Source organism: Lissotriton vulgaris, chromosome 4_1 (genome assembly GCF_964263255.1).
Source record: "Lissotriton vulgaris chromosome 4_1, aLisVul1.2, whole genome shotgun sequence".
Taxonomy (NCBI): domain Eukaryota; kingdom Metazoa; phylum Chordata; class Amphibia; order Caudata; family Salamandridae; genus Lissotriton; species Lissotriton vulgaris.
Genome location: NC_141691.1, coordinates 1,766,647,169 through 1,766,664,726, shown reverse-complemented (window position 1 = coordinate 1,766,664,726; position 17,558 = coordinate 1,766,647,169). Strand labels below are relative to the sequence as shown.

Here is a 17,558-nt window from a genome sequence, read left to right as displayed (position 1 = left end):
TCACCCCCTTTTCGCCCTCAAATATTTGCCTATTTTGAAAATGCTAATTCTTAATAAAAATAGATGATGCCGTTGGACCAGGAGTACCTGTGCCCCTTGTCGAATGTATTTCTCAGTGAGTCAAATTGAGTTAATAAGGCAACCTTACAGCCTCCCCCAGAGAAAAGTTTAGTTTCCTCAAACAATGTATAACAGAGTAGCCCCCCCCCCTCTTTCCTACGTCTAATGGCCCAATTTCTGCCTGACTTTAAAAAAAAATCTTGTTAAGAGTATTGTAGGGCTGGTGCCGCCTCATGTGCAACAAGCAGCGCCACGAGGCGGAGCAGCTGGCGAACAAGCGCTATAAGAAATGCGCACTCTAGCATTCAGATAGTGGGCGGCACAACTACACCTGAAAGGGGGGGGCGGGGTTAGAAAAGCTTTATTTACCCAGGTCACATATTTCCCGTGTATGTCTGTCCAATTCAGGTTTTAATGGAAATTAGAACAAGCACTGGCGTTGCCAATAGGTTTCGCATTTGGAAAGTTGGAGCTATTGGTTTTGTAAATGACATTTTATATTTATATATCGTTATTGGCATTGTCAATAACTATATATATATATATATATATATATATATATATATATATATATATATATATATAATGTAATTTACAAAACCAATAGCTCCAACTTTCCAAATGCGTAACCTATTGGCAACGCCAGTGCTTGTTCCTCATTCTTTCGTACTTCAAACGTCTTTTTTCTATGGGCACAATTGCCATGGAGGCCAACTCCGATCAGCCGTGCTTAGAAAGTTATATGAATTACCTTCACCTGTTTGGGCAAAAATCAGAATTGAAGTGACTAAGTAGAACTGAAAGAACAGGTGGATTGGTAGAATATAAATTAGAGTGGGGAAAGAAGGGAGGTGATGAGAGACTAGATTAAGAGCAGGGCTACCGTTTTTATGGTATTTATTTTTTACATTTCCATCTGTATTTATCCATATTTATTTTTTCCTACTTATCTGTATTTAGCCATATTTATTTTAGGTTTTTTGGAAAAAAAAAGCTTAACCTGGTATATTTCCACATTTATTTAGCTGATAAATAAGCACTCATTCTTGAATACCTACCGGGTTTCAGTGATATGAAGACCGACACAACACAAATTAATACCCTTATGAGACTATTTATAAATTCCATTATCAACCATGTGCATATCTACTCCTCTAAAAGTATCTTTACTAAACTTAATTTCTTTTTTTAACCCCACTTTCTTATCAATCCACACCGCTATTGGCCTTGCAGTCATGGTAGAGAGTAATTAGAATCAATCAAAGCAACACAGTTTCCGTTTTTATCCACATTTAAAAATACAGACAAGGACCTACATGGTTTTCTGTCTAAAACAGAAATGAGGGAGCCTTAAGGGGTATAAGAGCAACAAAAAAAAAGGCCAGTATGTGTCCGTGGAAGCTGATTGTAGGTACGTCACGTTGGGTTAAATATTGTATTGTAATTGCATTTATATAACGCTTTCTACTCCTGAGGAGGCGTCAGAGCTTTTTTCGGTAAGTGGCACGCTACACCGAAATCCAAAGAGGAGCAGTGGTGAATTAATATAGGGAGATATTAAATTAATTTGAGTGGTAGACCTGTCACTCTGTTTTTTCGATTGAAAAGGATAGTGGAGGGATAGAAGAGGGAAGGGTCTAGGAGGCGTGGAGAGGTGAAGGGGCGGAGGCGTGGACAGGTGAAGGGGCGGAGGCGTGGACAGGTGAAGGGGCGGAGGCGTGGACAGGTGAAGGGGCGGAGGCGTGGACAGGTGAAGGGGCGGAGGCGTGGACAGGTGAAGGGGCGGAGGCGTGGACAGGTGAAGGGGCGGAGGCGTGGACCGGTGAAGGGGCGGAGGCGTGGACAGATGGAGGGCCAGGCAGGGCAAGACTCAGAGAGAGATGAAATATATATTACACACACACCGGGTCTGGTGGCTCAGTGGACTAATGCTCCCGCTGCAGGGGCCAGTGTTCAATTATCATTTTTTTTCTCTCTAGCTCCCACCGGTTCGGCCCTCGGTCTCAAACCACTCTAAATTTGGCCCCCAAGAGAAAGTTTGTGAGTACCCATGGGCTAGTGCATTGGAGATGCAGAATTAGAAGTAAAGTAATGCATATTAAGATCCAGAAGTACATGGAAGTTATCTTTGTGTAAGTAAGGTAATCTATGTACCTTTTAAGTATGCAGTTAATAAACTCAGGCTTTCAAGTGTTGCTATACTTTGTTAATTTATTTGTTTTAATAATTCTTTTGCAATTCAATAGTGAAGCAATTGTAGATAGTTATGATAAAAATCTACTTATTTATGCAGTGACCTATAGACATGTTAAACATAGAATAATATATCCATAGGTAATATGAACATTTTGTTAAGCATAACTATTGAATTGCTATATATTTATAAACTTATTTATTAAGCATGTTTATACAAAGCAGTACTCTTGTGTAGGTACACCTATATAGTTTAAGGCTTGTATACACCGGAATATGCTGTATATTTGTTTGAGTATGGATGTTTTTAAATTCAAATTTGAAAACTATCACTTAAAGAAATGCTTCTGAATGCACGGCTATAATCTGATTTACTAAAGTGAAATCGTCTTTTCAAAATTCAAAAAGTGTATCCTATTTTTACATGTTTGCTGTCTTTAAAAAAGGAAGGAGTTTCTAAAGTTAAGGGCTGCATTTCTTCCTTTAGTAACAACAATTCACCATGAAATAAGTACTTGCTGTTTATTTAACTTTTTTCAATGCTAGTGCTGAGTCAAGTATACAGCAGCCCAGTGCTGCTGTAGCCCAGGAGGCTGCATGTAAAGGTCAGGAAGACCGCAGGTGGCCCCCGGGCTGTACTTTGAGTATCGCTGTACTAGTCTGTATCAGATGCATATGATAAGCTAGTGCTTGGCTCTGTAGCAATTCTGCAATATCACAAAGACCTGTGATAACGCTAGTGTTGGGCAATGTAGCAAGTGTACTGTCATAGAGACTTGTGATACGCTAGTGTTAGACAATGTAGTGATGCTGTAATATGGACACCTGTGGTATGCTAGTGTCAGGCAATTTAGAGATTCTGTAATTTCACAGAGGCCTGTGATGTGTTATTCAGTGTAGCAAGTGAGTACTGCCCTAGTGATCTGTGATACACTTTGGATAGGCAATGTAGCAATGGTGTAACATCAGAGACCTGTGATATGTTCGTGTTAGGCAGTGTAGCAATGCTGTTATATCAGAGGCTTGTGATACGCTAGTGGTATGCAATGTACGATGCTGTAATGCCAGAGACCTGTGATACGCTAGAGTTAGGCAATGTAGCGATGTTGTAGAATCACGGAGGCTTGTGATATGATACTCAGTGTAGCGAGTGTGTACTGTCATAGAGAGCTGTGGTATGCTAGTATCAGGCAAAGTAGCAACACTGTAATATCGGAGACCAATGATAGGCAATGTAGCAATGCTGTAATATGCTAGTTACTTAGTGTAGTGAGTGGTAACTATCATAAAGTCCTATGGTGCGCTACTTCTCGGCACTGTAGCGAGTCGCTAATATCTCAAAGACCTGAGTTGTTAATATCATAGAGACCTTGAATACTATAGTGCTTTGCAGTGTAGTGAGTGGTGAATATCAATGGGTAGAGGATGTAGCCTTGTGGCTAGAGCAGTCGACCTTGGACCTGGGGAACCGGGTTTGAGCTTCAGCAACGACGCTCAACATCCTGTGATTCTGGGCAAATTATTTAATCTCCCTGTGCCTTACAAAAGAATGAATGTGTTCATCGGTAATGAAATTGGTGCTCATGTAAAGCCCTCTGATACCCGATGTCTCTGGTCTAGTTCGCGCTTTCTAAAACTCTTTAAAAAAAAAAAAAAAAATTAAAAAAATATATATATATATATATATGGTGTGTGTGAAAAAACCATAGGTTTCACACCAGTTATAGTTAGGAATTAGCATTTAAAAAACCTATTAAATTCACTGAAAAAACCATAGGTTTCACACCAGTTATAGTTAGCTGGAAATTTTACTGACATAAAACCATTGAAATTCCCACGTTATAGTTAGTTGGCCTGAAGAAGAGAGCCACACGCAGGTAACCTGGTCCAGCAAGCTTTATTGCGCGGCTTTCTGGCATGACTCGTTTCGTAGTGAAACTTTTTCAAAAGCCTTCAGTCTTTGAATGCTCGCCAATGTCCACCTATTAAGAACAAATGTCTTGCTGCGATTGGCTGCTGACACCTTGCAGGTACTAGGGAGTATCCCAAAACTCGGCACTCCGGGTCCCAGGAACGGCAGTCACAGAGCGTTAGTACTGCCCCAGTGGGCGGTCACTGCCTTTACTCCCTCCAAGCACCTGGATCTTTTCTTATTTAAACATTTATTATTCCATCAACCTTTACATATACATATATAAAACATATTTATTTTTCAGAAAGACACACATCAGTGATGTCATGAGTGATGTCACTGACCATGTCATGAGTGATGTAATATGTGACGTCATCTGCAGTGCATTGCAGGCGCGCAAGTTATAGTGAGTCCAACTTAATAGGTTTTTTAAATGCAAATTCCTAACTATAACTGGTGTGAAACCTATGGTTTTTTCAGTGAATTTCAAAGGTTTTTTTAATAGCAAATTTCTATAGCTATGAAATGTAATATTTTTTATAATGAATCCTATATTGTATATTTATGTAATATTATTGTTTTTATGTATATTGTTCATGGTGGTTTTTTTTGTTTGTTTTTTTTTTTGTCCTGGAGCGCTCTCGGTGCGCGTACCGGTGAGCGTCCTGTTAGCGCTATTGCCGCGAACGAAAACATCATCGTGACGTATCGTGTAGCCGCATCCGCTTGATACGCACGGCGTAAGCGCACCCGGAAGCACTTAAGCGCTACGTAACACTTTTAATTGGTTCAGGACAGTTTTTTGTTTTCCAAATGATGAAAGCCCCCACCTTTTTTCCTCATTCTCACTTTTTACTTTGACTGAGGAAGACCTGTTTGCAGACCGATTTGTACTTATTTCTACTGAGAAATGGCTACATTAGCAGCAGCAGGAGCATCTCCACCACCACCACAAGGACCACCACAACACCACAGTGGTGGAGAAGAAGAAGCGGAGGAGGAGGAAGAGGAGGAGAGGCGGTACCTGCCTGAAGATACTACCACCTATAAGCCAAAGGAGCACATTGTCTGGGAGTTTTTTAAAATCCCAAGGGGCCTCAAGAAAGTTAATGCGCCAAAGGTTACTTGTCTGATCTGTGGCACTGTACTTTCCAGGGGCAACCCTGCCAAAAAGTATTCTTTTGGTAACAACACCATGATTCGCCACATGAAACGCCGGCACCCAAACAACTATGCTGCGGCAAAGGTCAAAGAACTGACCAGAAACCCTCCCCAATCTTCTCCCAGCACCTCCCAAAGTAAGCAACCCACTCCATCGGGTCCAGAGACAAGTGATATGGTCCCAAACATCCAAACCCAGTTTGGAGATTTCAAAATCGTTTGCAAATTTTGTGGAAGGACAATTTGCTATGGAGAGCAGAGTATTCTATTGATTAACCGTGCTGGAGACAACCACAAGTGCAAAAACAAACCTTAATTTTTTCCTTTTTTTTATTTTTTTTGCTCCAGTTGAGCCGTTTACAATTACCTGTTTTTTTTTTTTGTCCCCATAAAAATTACAAAAAAAATATAAAATTGTTCATAAAAGCCAAAAAAAGTAAAAAATGTTCCAAAAAACAATAAAAAAATATAAAACAACAAAGAATAAGAAAACAGTTCTTTTTAGAACTACCTCCTCCAATTTTAAAAAAAAAAGGCTACATTTTAAAAAAACTCTGTCATTCTTTTTTCCCCATGGTACGCTCCCCGGTGCGCCTACCAGGCGCTCCCCCGCGCAAATCGAAAAAAAAAAAATATGATGACATTTCCTCCCCACAATTGAGGCCCCTCGGGATTTTGCTGTCTATGACTATGATGGGTTTAGACTCAAGAACTCTTAGACGCGTCTCCCGGTCACCACCCCGTATGTGCTTGGGGACCCTATCAAATGTCCTCACATATTGGAACATGATGAAGAAACAATTCAGTAGGACTAACTGGAAGTGTGAGATGTGAGTTTTCTGCACAAGTGCTGAAATAGTTTTTAACCACACCACTTTAAACAATACACTGGGCATAGGATATGCAAGGAATATGCAGGCTATAAAATCCGTACAGGGATATGTCCCACTTACACAATTGTGTTGACATAGAAGGGCAGGCTTGCCCTACTGATATATCCTGCACGATTATTCCACTATAAACCCAGGGTACCCCCGGATGGGGGATACACACATCATTATTATTATTTTTGCACATTTTTCGTTATTGGAATACAAAAATAGGCACTCCTGCACTTTATTTCCCTTCCCATACACTTATCACGGTACTGCACTCGCACAGCAAAGGGCCACCAAATAAGATGCGCAGGCGCATGTTTTCTCTTAGGCTAGCAAGGGAGCTCCTGTTACAGATAAAGTGTTACGATGCAAAATGCTAATGTGGTAATTAATTAGCGGAATTCTGCTCTATCATACAATTTTTTATATGTAATGCCATTCGGCTATGTCATGTATAAATTAAGATGAGTATGTACCAAAATTTTTTTTATATAATTGTTTTAAAATTCATGAATTAATTGATGTATGACGCACGTACCTCGTAATCCTCCGGATATGTATACAATTCAAATCACCATGTCGAGATGACCTATCCGCAGAAAAACCTTCTCATTGTAGGAATAATGTGCCAAATGTTATGTTCTTTTGCCACTTAAACTACATTGCCCAGAAGTCCTAGCCGCTACTGACTAGTACTGAAAACGAAATTCTCGATCTATTGCGCCAAAACAGAATGAATTATAATTTTCCTTTCCTTCTTTTTTAATAAGTCTAGAATACCTTGCAATGATCAAAAATTGTAATGTGTATGGCTTAAATTATATGTGTAAAAATACGATCGTATTTTTACTATGTCCATTGTATAGAAGAAGGGCTTAAATACACTTTGTGTCAAAATGGTGGCTACTTGATAAAGGCTTCACGCCGAAACGCGTCGTCTTTGTTTGGAGAGTGCACATTAATTTTGCCTGGACCTACCTGGTGTGCTGTTTTTCCTTGTAAACCGAAAGTGGAGGTGATTGGGGAATTGCGAGCGAATAATAGTGTGGCGACTGCGGCCACCCACGGCACCAGCGTTAAGGCTGAGGATCGCTGAATGTGTATATATATATATATATATATATATATATATATATATATATATATATATATATATATATATATATATATACACACACACATTTGGTACTCTTGAAATAAGCAGTTTAGTGCATTGGTAATATCTCAGAAGATGTGACACACTAGTATTCGGAAGTTGGGTGAGTCAGTAATACCACAGATCACCATACACTAGTGATGGGCAGTGACAGTAATACAACAGTGCAGTCCAGATGCATAGAACTGATGATTACTAACTGTTCACAGTCTATATGTATTGACGTTTTGATTTAATTGGGTATCTAAATTGGCGTGCACTGCATTAGGATTTGATGCATTTTAAAAAGGAAGTGTGTGAAAGGTATGGCTCATAAAGTACTTTTCCCTCTCCTGCTTGGCTGGCAGTGTACGTGGACTTGCGCTTGGATGTCTGTGTACATGGATGGTCCTTGGCTGGGGAAGTGTGTGGGTGGAGCTTGGCTGGGGGTGTGTGTTGATGCTGCTTGGCTGACTGTGCATGGATGGCGCTTGGCTGACTATATTCGTGGTGATGTGCATATACTGACTCTGGGCTGGTGGTATGGTTTGCATGGATCCCCCAGCATTTTCTTACCCAACATCCCCTGCAGACCTCAAATTTACTTAGTCTCAATTTCGTCACATTTCTGTGTGGATAAGTTGTTGTATCACCGCACAGGCACACATTTCCTACCAGCATTACCCTTGGTCTCCTGAAAAGAATGATACCTCACTTGTGTGGGTGCCCAAAGTAGGGTCACCATAAAAACATATAAACAAACTGCCCTTTTGGACCCGCTTTGGGTCCCCCTCAATCTCTTCACGTTTTTGGCCCTTCCATGTCATAGGCGCTTGGCCCATCCACACAAGTAAGATCTAATTTCTCTCGGGAGACTGAGGGGAACGCTGAGTGGTAGGAAATTTGTGCAGTGTGGTCCCACAACTTTCCCACACAGATATTAGAGGAAAATATGCCTTTGTAGCTAAATTTGAGGTTTGCAGTTGATTATGGGAAGGACAATGTTTGGGTATCAACGAAAGCCACACCTCCCTCGACTCCCACAGGTGTCTAGTTTTCAGATAGGTCTGTTTTTTTAGGTTCCCCATAATTTCTGCAAGCCCGGGACCAAAAACAGTTTCCTGTGTGGGAAAGTTGTTATCACCGGGCTGCCATAAATTTCCTACCACCAGGCGTTCCGTTCCCCCCCACCCCTCCCGGTCTCCTGATAAAAAATGGTACCTCGCTTGTGTGGGTGGGCCATGAACCAGTGACAGGCAAGGGCCCAAAACATATTGTGGCGACATCAAAATTGCCCATCAGAAAACTACCTGGTTTTGAATTGCTATATACCCAGTACACAATGAAAACCTATTGCAAGGCGCAGCTCCATTATTGGCTCTGGGTACCTCGGGTACTTGGTGAACCTACAAGTGCTGTACATCACCACAACCTGGAAGGGTCCAGCGAACGCAATGGTATATTGCTTTTAACGATCTGTTATAAATAGAAGTTGTTACAGGTGAAAATATTGGCACAAACTGCAGTCTTTTTCCAACTCTATTTCAATATTTTTTTATTTCAACTGTTAGTTTTGATAGGAAAACCTTCTAGGATCTACACATTACCACTTGCTCAATTCAGAATTGTCTACTTTTCTGAAATGTATAGCTGTCCAGGATCCATTATTGCTTTCACAAGCATTCCTACCACTAACTAAAAGGAGGTTGAAAGCACATTTTTTTTTTTTTAAATAGGCTGTCTCATTAAAATGCCAAAACTGCGTAGACCATTTTAGTTTTCTGACAAACGTCTGCATGACCCTGAAAACTGGGAAGATAGTGATTTCATAAACACAAACCCTTTGATACCATTTGCAGGGGGAAAAAACAAACTTTCTTGTGTAGCCTGAGGCCTAGCAGCGAAGGGGTTAATATGTAAAAGTTTGCAGATATTATCTGGCCCTTGTTGGTATACTAAAGAGAATCCTCTTGGGTTTTCCAATGCTTCGCTATAGATGTACGTGAAATATTTCGGACAAAATACAGAGCCTGACTACCACAATTAAACATGCATTGGCAAAACCATTGGACTGCTTGTGCAACGGTTGATATTTTTTTTTGCTTTGGATTGATAACATACTATACCGTAAAAAAAATATCCACTTAAACATCATATGCTTGCAATAAAAACGTTAAATAAAAATAAATTGTTTTGGGCTTTTTAGTAGTGGTGTTTATTTAATAATTCATTTTTTAGGTCTTGCACCTGCGAACCGATCGCAAAGCGGTGGGGGTAGGCACCGACAATGTGCCTCGCGCCCCCCTCCGCTGTCCAACAATGCTTGCTGGTTCCTCTGCCGGGGCTCCCTCCAGTACATGGGAGCCCCGCAAAGCGGTGTCTCCTTTGGCTGGCGGCCCCGGGCTCTCCACACTCCACGGGAGCCCCGGGCCGCGGGAGGGTGTCCCTTCTTCCGGGCGGGCGCTAGCCAATCACAGCGCGGCGGCGGCTGTCACTCCACGTTAGCCTCTCTGCTGTGCTCCCTCACCCCGCTCCTCTGTGGTGCACGCAGAAGTTGAGTCAAGTCTGCAGATGACTGGCCTGTTTGTTGAGCTTGCTGATAATTCAATGGTTTGTGAGTGAGGGGAGAGTGGGCCTGGCAAGAACGCACATGAACCCCGACTCGTTATGGCTCGCCCACCTCTACTCGAGGGTGCTCTTTTATAGACCCTGGAAGTACGACCGGTTCCTTCGGCCCTGCCGGAAGTCAGCCCTGTGGTGACAAAGATTCACATCACGGAAGCGGGTGCATGAACCTGCTGAGCTACCTTTGCTGGCCATGCAGCGGCTTGCGCGGTCTCTCCGGTCTGATCTGTCCTCTGTTCCCCCCCCCATGCTGTGCCTACCCCTTTCTTCCTTCCTCTCCACCCTCTCCCTGTCTCACCGCTGCCCACCCTCTTTCTGCTGCTGTCTCTCTTCTCACTGGGCGAGGTTTAACTGTTCTCTCTTTTTCCTCCACTATCCTGCCCCCCCACCTTTATAACACATGATGAAACAATAAACGCAGGAATAATAAAACCACAGACGTCCCCATCATAATAAATAATCATAATAATAAAGGCACGTACACACATTATTTATAATTGAATACATAGTACTATTAAGACAGTAACCGTAGACCCCCCCCCCCCCCCCCCCCCAAATCTCGTCGGTCGTACCCCCCCTGGCTCTCCGTGCCTTTCTTCTTGTTTACTTTTGTACATCGCCTGGGCGTAATTTTAAATATGTTGGTGAAATTCGAGATATTTCCTACTTTTACGTTACGTGAAATTTAACTTTCTACGATTTCTTTAACTTTTTTTGAGTTAGCGGTCAACTTGTATAATAAAAAAAGTCTCACGAGATACCAGTAGGCGAATGATTCGCACTGAAAGTATGTTGCTTGGGGACATGTTTTCTCAACGATAAATGTTGCATTTTACTGCCACATCAACAAAGGTAGCTGTTCCTTTCATGCACCAGGGCCAATGGCATCCTTCTACACCACTGCTTCGGAGAGACTGATTTTACTCACTGGGTCTATCCAGAGTCTTTCTTCTTGTGTCATTGTCTTCCTTGGCAGTCTCTCCTTTCTCTCCACTCTGGATTGCGTGATCTCTTTTGAACACTCTCGTTTTTTCACTTAATAGTTTTTATTGCTATTCAAAAGCGAGCGTCGAGTTTTATTACTCAGCTGAATGGGGCAAGGTTACCGACCTCAAGGATGAGAGGCTGGGAGGCACACTCGGGTTCGAACCTTCGACCTTCAGACTGCACGACCTTCAAACTGCACGTGTATGTCTGCCATTTATTTGGTGCGTTAGTGTAAAGTTGTATTTGCGCCTTGGCCGGTCTCTTACCGCCGCTCTCTCGCTGTTGCCCTTCTTTGCCGCTCTTTTCTCCCCATCACTCCAGCTCTCTCGCTCTCTCGCTCTCTCGCTCTCTCGCTCTCTCGCTCTCTCTCGCTCTCTCTCGCTCTCTCTCGCTCTCTCTCATCCCCCCCCCCCCCCCCCCCCCCAGCTGTCTATTGCATTGTGTTCTCAATGCCAAGACCCATCTCTCTCATTCCTTTTCGCCACTCTTGATGTCTGTTTTTGCCTTAACGCGCCCCCGGCCTCATTGAAAATCCGCTTAGTCCAGAGGTGCAACTAGAGCCAAATTTCGGGGGGGGGGGCTAAGAAAAAATTTCGGGGGGGGGGGGCTGAACCTTTCATCAGTAGGGCTGCAGGGGCTCTTAGAAGCGGGGAAACAACTGCAAGGCCTAATTAACATTTAAATGGTTTTGTAACGACCCGTGAAACGTTCAGGTGTGGCTTTGTGTTTGCCCGGGATCTGTCTCATCCCGGGCTGCCACACACGACGGGGGAGGGGGGAGGGGGCTGAAGCCCGGTGAGTTCAATGGGTGTTGCGCGCCTGTCTTAGTCCATGGTTATCTCTCTGAATTGTCCCTCCCTGGATTGCTCTGTCCAACGCGTTGCTATTTGTCTGCAAAAGCCCCGTATCTCGCACTCTATCGGTCCCAGTTTCTCTTCCTCTCTTTCTCGCCGTTCTCTCTAGCTCTCCGTTTCGCGCCCAACCCGTTATTGCCAGACTTTGTCCTGCCAACTCTCTGGGGAGTGGGGATGCCCCCCGCCTCTCTAGTCTATTGTCCTGTCATTCCTAAATCTCTGTCCTCCTCCAAGTCATTCTCCGTGCCTCATACCCCCTTGCTTTCTCAATGATTCTTTACTCTTTCCCCCTTTCTTGCTCTCCCTCTCTCCTCCAAGCCCCTCTCCCGCAGACTCTCTGTTCGAGCAGTCTCTAGCTCTTTCATCTCTCCATCATCCTCTTTTCTGCTGTTTGTGCCTCAACCTCAGGCTACGACCTGGCTGCTATGATATCAGATGTTTGTGTAGCGCCCATTCCACCTACAGCTGTCAAGGCGCTGGGGCTCGCTTTTTGCACTCATGTATGGGAGTGAGATACGACGTTTAAAAAAAGTTAGACTGGGAATACAATCTGTAAGTAAAACATCGATGTCCATGGAGACACTTTCCCTATTTTATTTTAGGTCTCAGCCACCACCCTCGAAGAGCATCTGCGCTCGCTGATGACAAATGAGGTGACACACTACTTTATTACACTGCGCCCACACTACTTTAGGCCACACACACTGCACACACACACTACTTTAGGCCACACACACACTGCGCTCACACACTACTTTAGGCCACACACTACTTTAGGCCACGCACAGTGCGCCCACACACTACTTTAGGCCATGCACAGTGCGCCCACACACTACTTTAGGCCACGCACAGTGCGCCCACACACTACTTTAGGCCACGCACTCTGCACTCTCACACACTCTGCACCCTCAATGCAACATACACTCCAAATAACACTCAGTGCCACATAACACGCCACATAATTACACTGCACTCAATGCAGCATACACTGCAAATACCACTCAGTGCCACATAGTTACACGCCACATAATTACACTGCACTAGATGCAACATACACTCCAAATAACACTCAGTGCCACTTAATTACACGCAACATAATTACACTCTACTCAATGCAGCATATACTCCAAATACTACTCTGTGCCACAAAATTACACACCACATAATTACACTCTACTGAATGCTACACACACTCCACACAATACCACTCAGTGCCACATAATTATATGCTACATAATTACGATGCAACATACACTCCAAATACCACTCTGTGCCACATAATTACACAATACATAATTACTCTACTGAATACAACATACACTCCTCATAATACCCCTCAGTGCCACTTAATTATATGCTACATAATTACACTGCGCTCAACGCAACATACACTCAAAATACCACTCCGTGCCACATAATTACATGCCACATAATTATTCTATCCATCTATCTATCGGCTTCACTCTATCGCCCTCATTCTATCTATCTATCTATCGCCCTCATTCTATCTACCGATCGCCCTCACTCTACCGATCGCCCTCACTCTACCGATCGCCCTCACTCTACCGATCGCCCTATCGACCACAGCATCCATCTGTGCAACGATTCAACTACAACTGGTTCAAATATGTTTTATCAATGTTTCAAGCTTTATTACAAATGTCACAAAAATATGTTAATATTTCACTTCTGTTCTTGGATTTTCGTGTCAATAAAGTACACTGAACATAATATTCACAAGTTATTTACTAAAGTTTAAGCTATTCCCATTATAAATTACAATAACTTTTATTTAAGTATTAATTATTTAAAAAAATTAAGCCATTGTTATTTGTAATATCAATACATCTAAGTCACGTAAATACAACACATATTGCATTACAAATGCTATAGGTGTCACATTTGCGAAAGTTATAACTATTGGCATTGTAAATGACAAAGCTATTAATTTCGCTATTTTCAAAACCAACACATAAATAAAAAATGTCATTTACAATACCAATAACTCAAACTTTTCTAATGCGAGACCTATTGCATTGCAAATGCTTGTTTTTAATGCCATTCATTTTATGGTTTTTGTTTGAGAAGGAGACTAGAATAAATCTGCATCAAACCTAGCACTTGAGTTGCAGACTGCAACAGTGTTACACTGTCACTTAAGTACTTTTATAACAGCAACTTTAAAAGGAGTTCGGAAAAATTAATCTCGGTTTAACTGGGCACATGAAATGAAGGCTAAATAAGTATACTGTTTTTGAAGTTATTATGCAAAATAACTCCCAAAAGCCCTTTTCGAGTTCGCAACAAAAAAAATATATATTTTAATGCACATGCAAATGTGGGCATGCTTTGAGCAGTTACTCTATGTAAAGGGAGCTAATTGGCGAAGTGGACTGCTCAGCACTCCGGACTGTTTGCCCTAATAGATGGAAGTAAAATATAAATGACAATTTAACAGACCAGTGAATGAAGCTCGCCTCTCGTGTGTATTTTATCAATGAATATTTTAGCGAAATCATAGTCTGTAAAGTCAGCTGAAGCTGTCTAAAGGCCAGACCTAAATATACCTGTGTCAGAATGAAATAGCACTACTTTTTGTATGTGATGCATGTCTAAAATAAATACTGAATGAGTGATTGTTCAACTATTTTACATCCTAAAAGTTTGATGATGTTGCAATACAAGCACTCCCAAGAAGGCAGAACGATAAACCAAAGAGCCAGTGCTTTATGCAAGAGAATACTCCTGGAAGAGCCAAGGCCCGCTCTGTATATTTTAAATAATTGTTAGCAGTAGGTTTGTCAAGCTAAACCTTTAGGGTGAAAAATATTTTTTTACAACACTTCATTAGATAATTTTATTTTATACATTATTTATTTTAATAATATTTGCTTATGTCTGGACAGGACATTCATACTTGTGTTTCAAGCAAGTTAGTTGTAGCCCCAGACCTTTTATTAATGTTATCTGAGAAACCTCCTCTATCAACCTCGGAAACAGCAGTTCTCATGAAGACTGAAAAACATCTACTTGACAAGTTTCTTTTTTGCAGCAAAACTATTTTAGTATTTTTTTCTTCCTCAGTATCTTATATTCCTGTGTATTTTTCTTTAGGGCGGATTTTCTCTCAAAGTTTTTAACAATTATCCTGAAGGACTAGGAGAGGCGCTTTATAAAGAACCGTTCGACTTCAACGCTGAGCCTCCTTGGGAACCTAGCTGATGATAGTAGGGTTCCATCTCCTAACTTGTCCAGGTAAGTGTTAAATAGTTTATCAAAATAATTAGATCCTAGAATGAGAGCATAATGTATCTTGAAACACCCCAAATATTGTTTCCCATTTACCCAACATTCCTTCTCCCCCCCCCCCCATCCCCCAGCTGCCATTAACCAGTGGTGAATGTTTCTTGCATTGAACCCCCACCCCCTCCGAGTTCTGTTTTTTTATTCTAGTGCTTTATGTATGTCTGATAAATGTGATCCTTCCCATGCCTTTCTGAAGTGCTTATTTCCCACTTCGCATAGAATCCGTATCTCTGGGGGTTAAAAACCTAGTGAATTGGAATGTCTTTACTTTGCTGAGACCACTGGGGTAACTAACAGTAGTAAGGGCCTGTCTTTGTTAAATCAAATATACTTGTCAAAGTTTAAGATGTGTACTAGAGCTATTGCTGAGCATATACACTTTTCTTTGGTAGGTCCATTCAGAATTTTTGAAGGGTGGTGTATTGTTTGCAGAACTATATTAGAAGTGGTAGGTTTTAAGGGGACCTTCCCTTACTAGAGAAATTGTAGTATTTGTACTGACTGAAGGTGAAATCATGGGATTCTTCCCACTGACTCAGTATTACACTAGCATCTGTTGAAGTCCTTTGTCAGCCACTGCCTCTTTACAGTATGAGCTGCATAGTAGTAAATGTGGAGCTCCGAGTAGAGCTAGATGTTCGTGTTTCATAAATGAGTGTATATACTCCTTAGGGTTATGCCTTTTATCAGATCAGAATGTTTAGTTTTGAAATGTGGGTTTCTACTAGATGCAAATGCTGTGCATTAGTTTGTGATCTAGTTGTTGGGTCAGGAAGATACCTTACATTCCCCATAGAAAACAATCTACTGGGATTTGGCCAAAGTGCTAACACAAGCTAGCACAAAAGGATTTACTTGGGTTCTGCAACCTGTGTTTGCCGAAGGACGAAGATTGCAAAGCAGAAGAGGTTCCCTTGCCCAGAATGAAGTATGGGTAACAAAAGCACTGAGCACATCATGCCAAACCTCGAGCAAAACAATGCTCACCTAGAGGCTTGGAGCTCGCACATGAATAAGAAAGGACTGAAGACACTGAATAGGCTTGGGATACAGCTATGTTCTATTCTTGAACAGCCAGCCCCATCACAACCTGATGTTGAAGATGTTACTGGGACTGTTCTGGAAAAACGTTTTGGAACACAGAAAAAAGTGGACACCTACAATGCCTCAGACTTGCATTTTATCCAAGCTTGTCCAGCTCATCCAACCATCCGCATTGGAATATATGGCAGACGAGTGTGCTCAAAGTCAAGCTACCTTTTAGGTTCCAGGTCAAGATGCCAGAGCGGACAAACATTCACACTTTATCTCTACTCTGAAAGGACAAAGATCAGAGGAATCACAAAAACATCAGGAACCTCAGAAGGAAGGGGCTGAAACGCCCCCTGCTGAGGATGAAAACCATGCTGATTGTCAAAGTCAAACGGAGAGAATGCGGTTAATGTTGAAGAGAAAAAGCACTTTGAAGGCTGTGGCAGCACTGTTAAACAAGTATTGGCATAGCCAGTAGGTCTCGCCTTTGGGACCTTGTAAGTAAAAAAAAACAACTGAAGTGTAAGACTTCTCGTTTACAAATCTTGCATCCTAAATACAAAGTAAATGTAAACGTGAAGTCTTGTTTATTCTTTTCTTACAAGGTCCCAAAGGCGAGACCTATTGGCTATGCCAATGCTTGTTTTACATTGCAACTGGTGGTGCTTTAATGTGAGTGCACAGATGCACACTGGTGCATGCATGCATCTGTTTGCATATGTTAGTGTATAAAAAAAGATTTTACCAAATCTTTTTTTTTTCTTAGAGTTCAGATGTGGCAGTTAGCAGTTGTTCTGGTTTTCCGAAGAGTCCCTTTAGTACCCTTCACTGGTCCTGCGAGACAAAAGCAAACCATTTTTGTCATCTGTCAGCCCTTCCAGAACATCATTAATCCGTTGTAGCACCCCGCTTCTTTTCTCCAGCCCCCGGAGGAACACGTCCACTGATGTGAATTGCGTCTAATAGCTTTTACCTGCCAAAACAACTCCGATGTGCTACCACGCACTGTACTTACACATTCTCTCGACCTGCATCTATTAACGGCGCTCTTTCCCCCAGACCCTGCTTTCAAAATAGTAATTTCACGTAAATTAGGCCCTTCTGGCTGTAGAAGTGATATCTTTACACATTCATACAGCCGGCATCATCCGCTACCGCCATGCACTTGGGTCCGAAATTAGGCCAGCTCCCAAAACAAGCCCGCCCAGTGCTTTTTTCCCCTGCTGCTATGGAATAGTTTGTTTATGCGGTGTAAATCTGGTTGCTGGAACAACGTGTCCTTAATGTTTTGAAATGTGGTTAGTGGCACTGTTTGCTCGCATGAAAAGCGCCGGGATGCAACAAGCGCTGGCAACCGATTTAATTGAAGTTTTGTGCTGTGAATCCAAAGCGGTCAAATGTGCAAAGATTCCCGT

At 42.1% G+C, this 17,558-nt stretch overlaps 1 protein-coding gene across 2 annotated transcripts in view; it reads left to right on the top strand.

Annotated features, from left to right (window-relative positions):
* Nucleotides 1-17,558, top strand: part of AZIN1 (antizyme inhibitor 1) — a 493,870-nt gene that overhangs the window by 42,833 nt on the left and 433,479 nt on the right. For both annotated transcript variants that reach the window (XM_086966090.1, XM_086966091.1), the window contains exon 2: nucleotides 14,920-15,060. The gene's annotated coding sequence lies outside the window, so the exon portion shown is untranslated. The remainder of the gene's footprint in view (nucleotides 1-14,919; nucleotides 15,061-17,558) is intronic.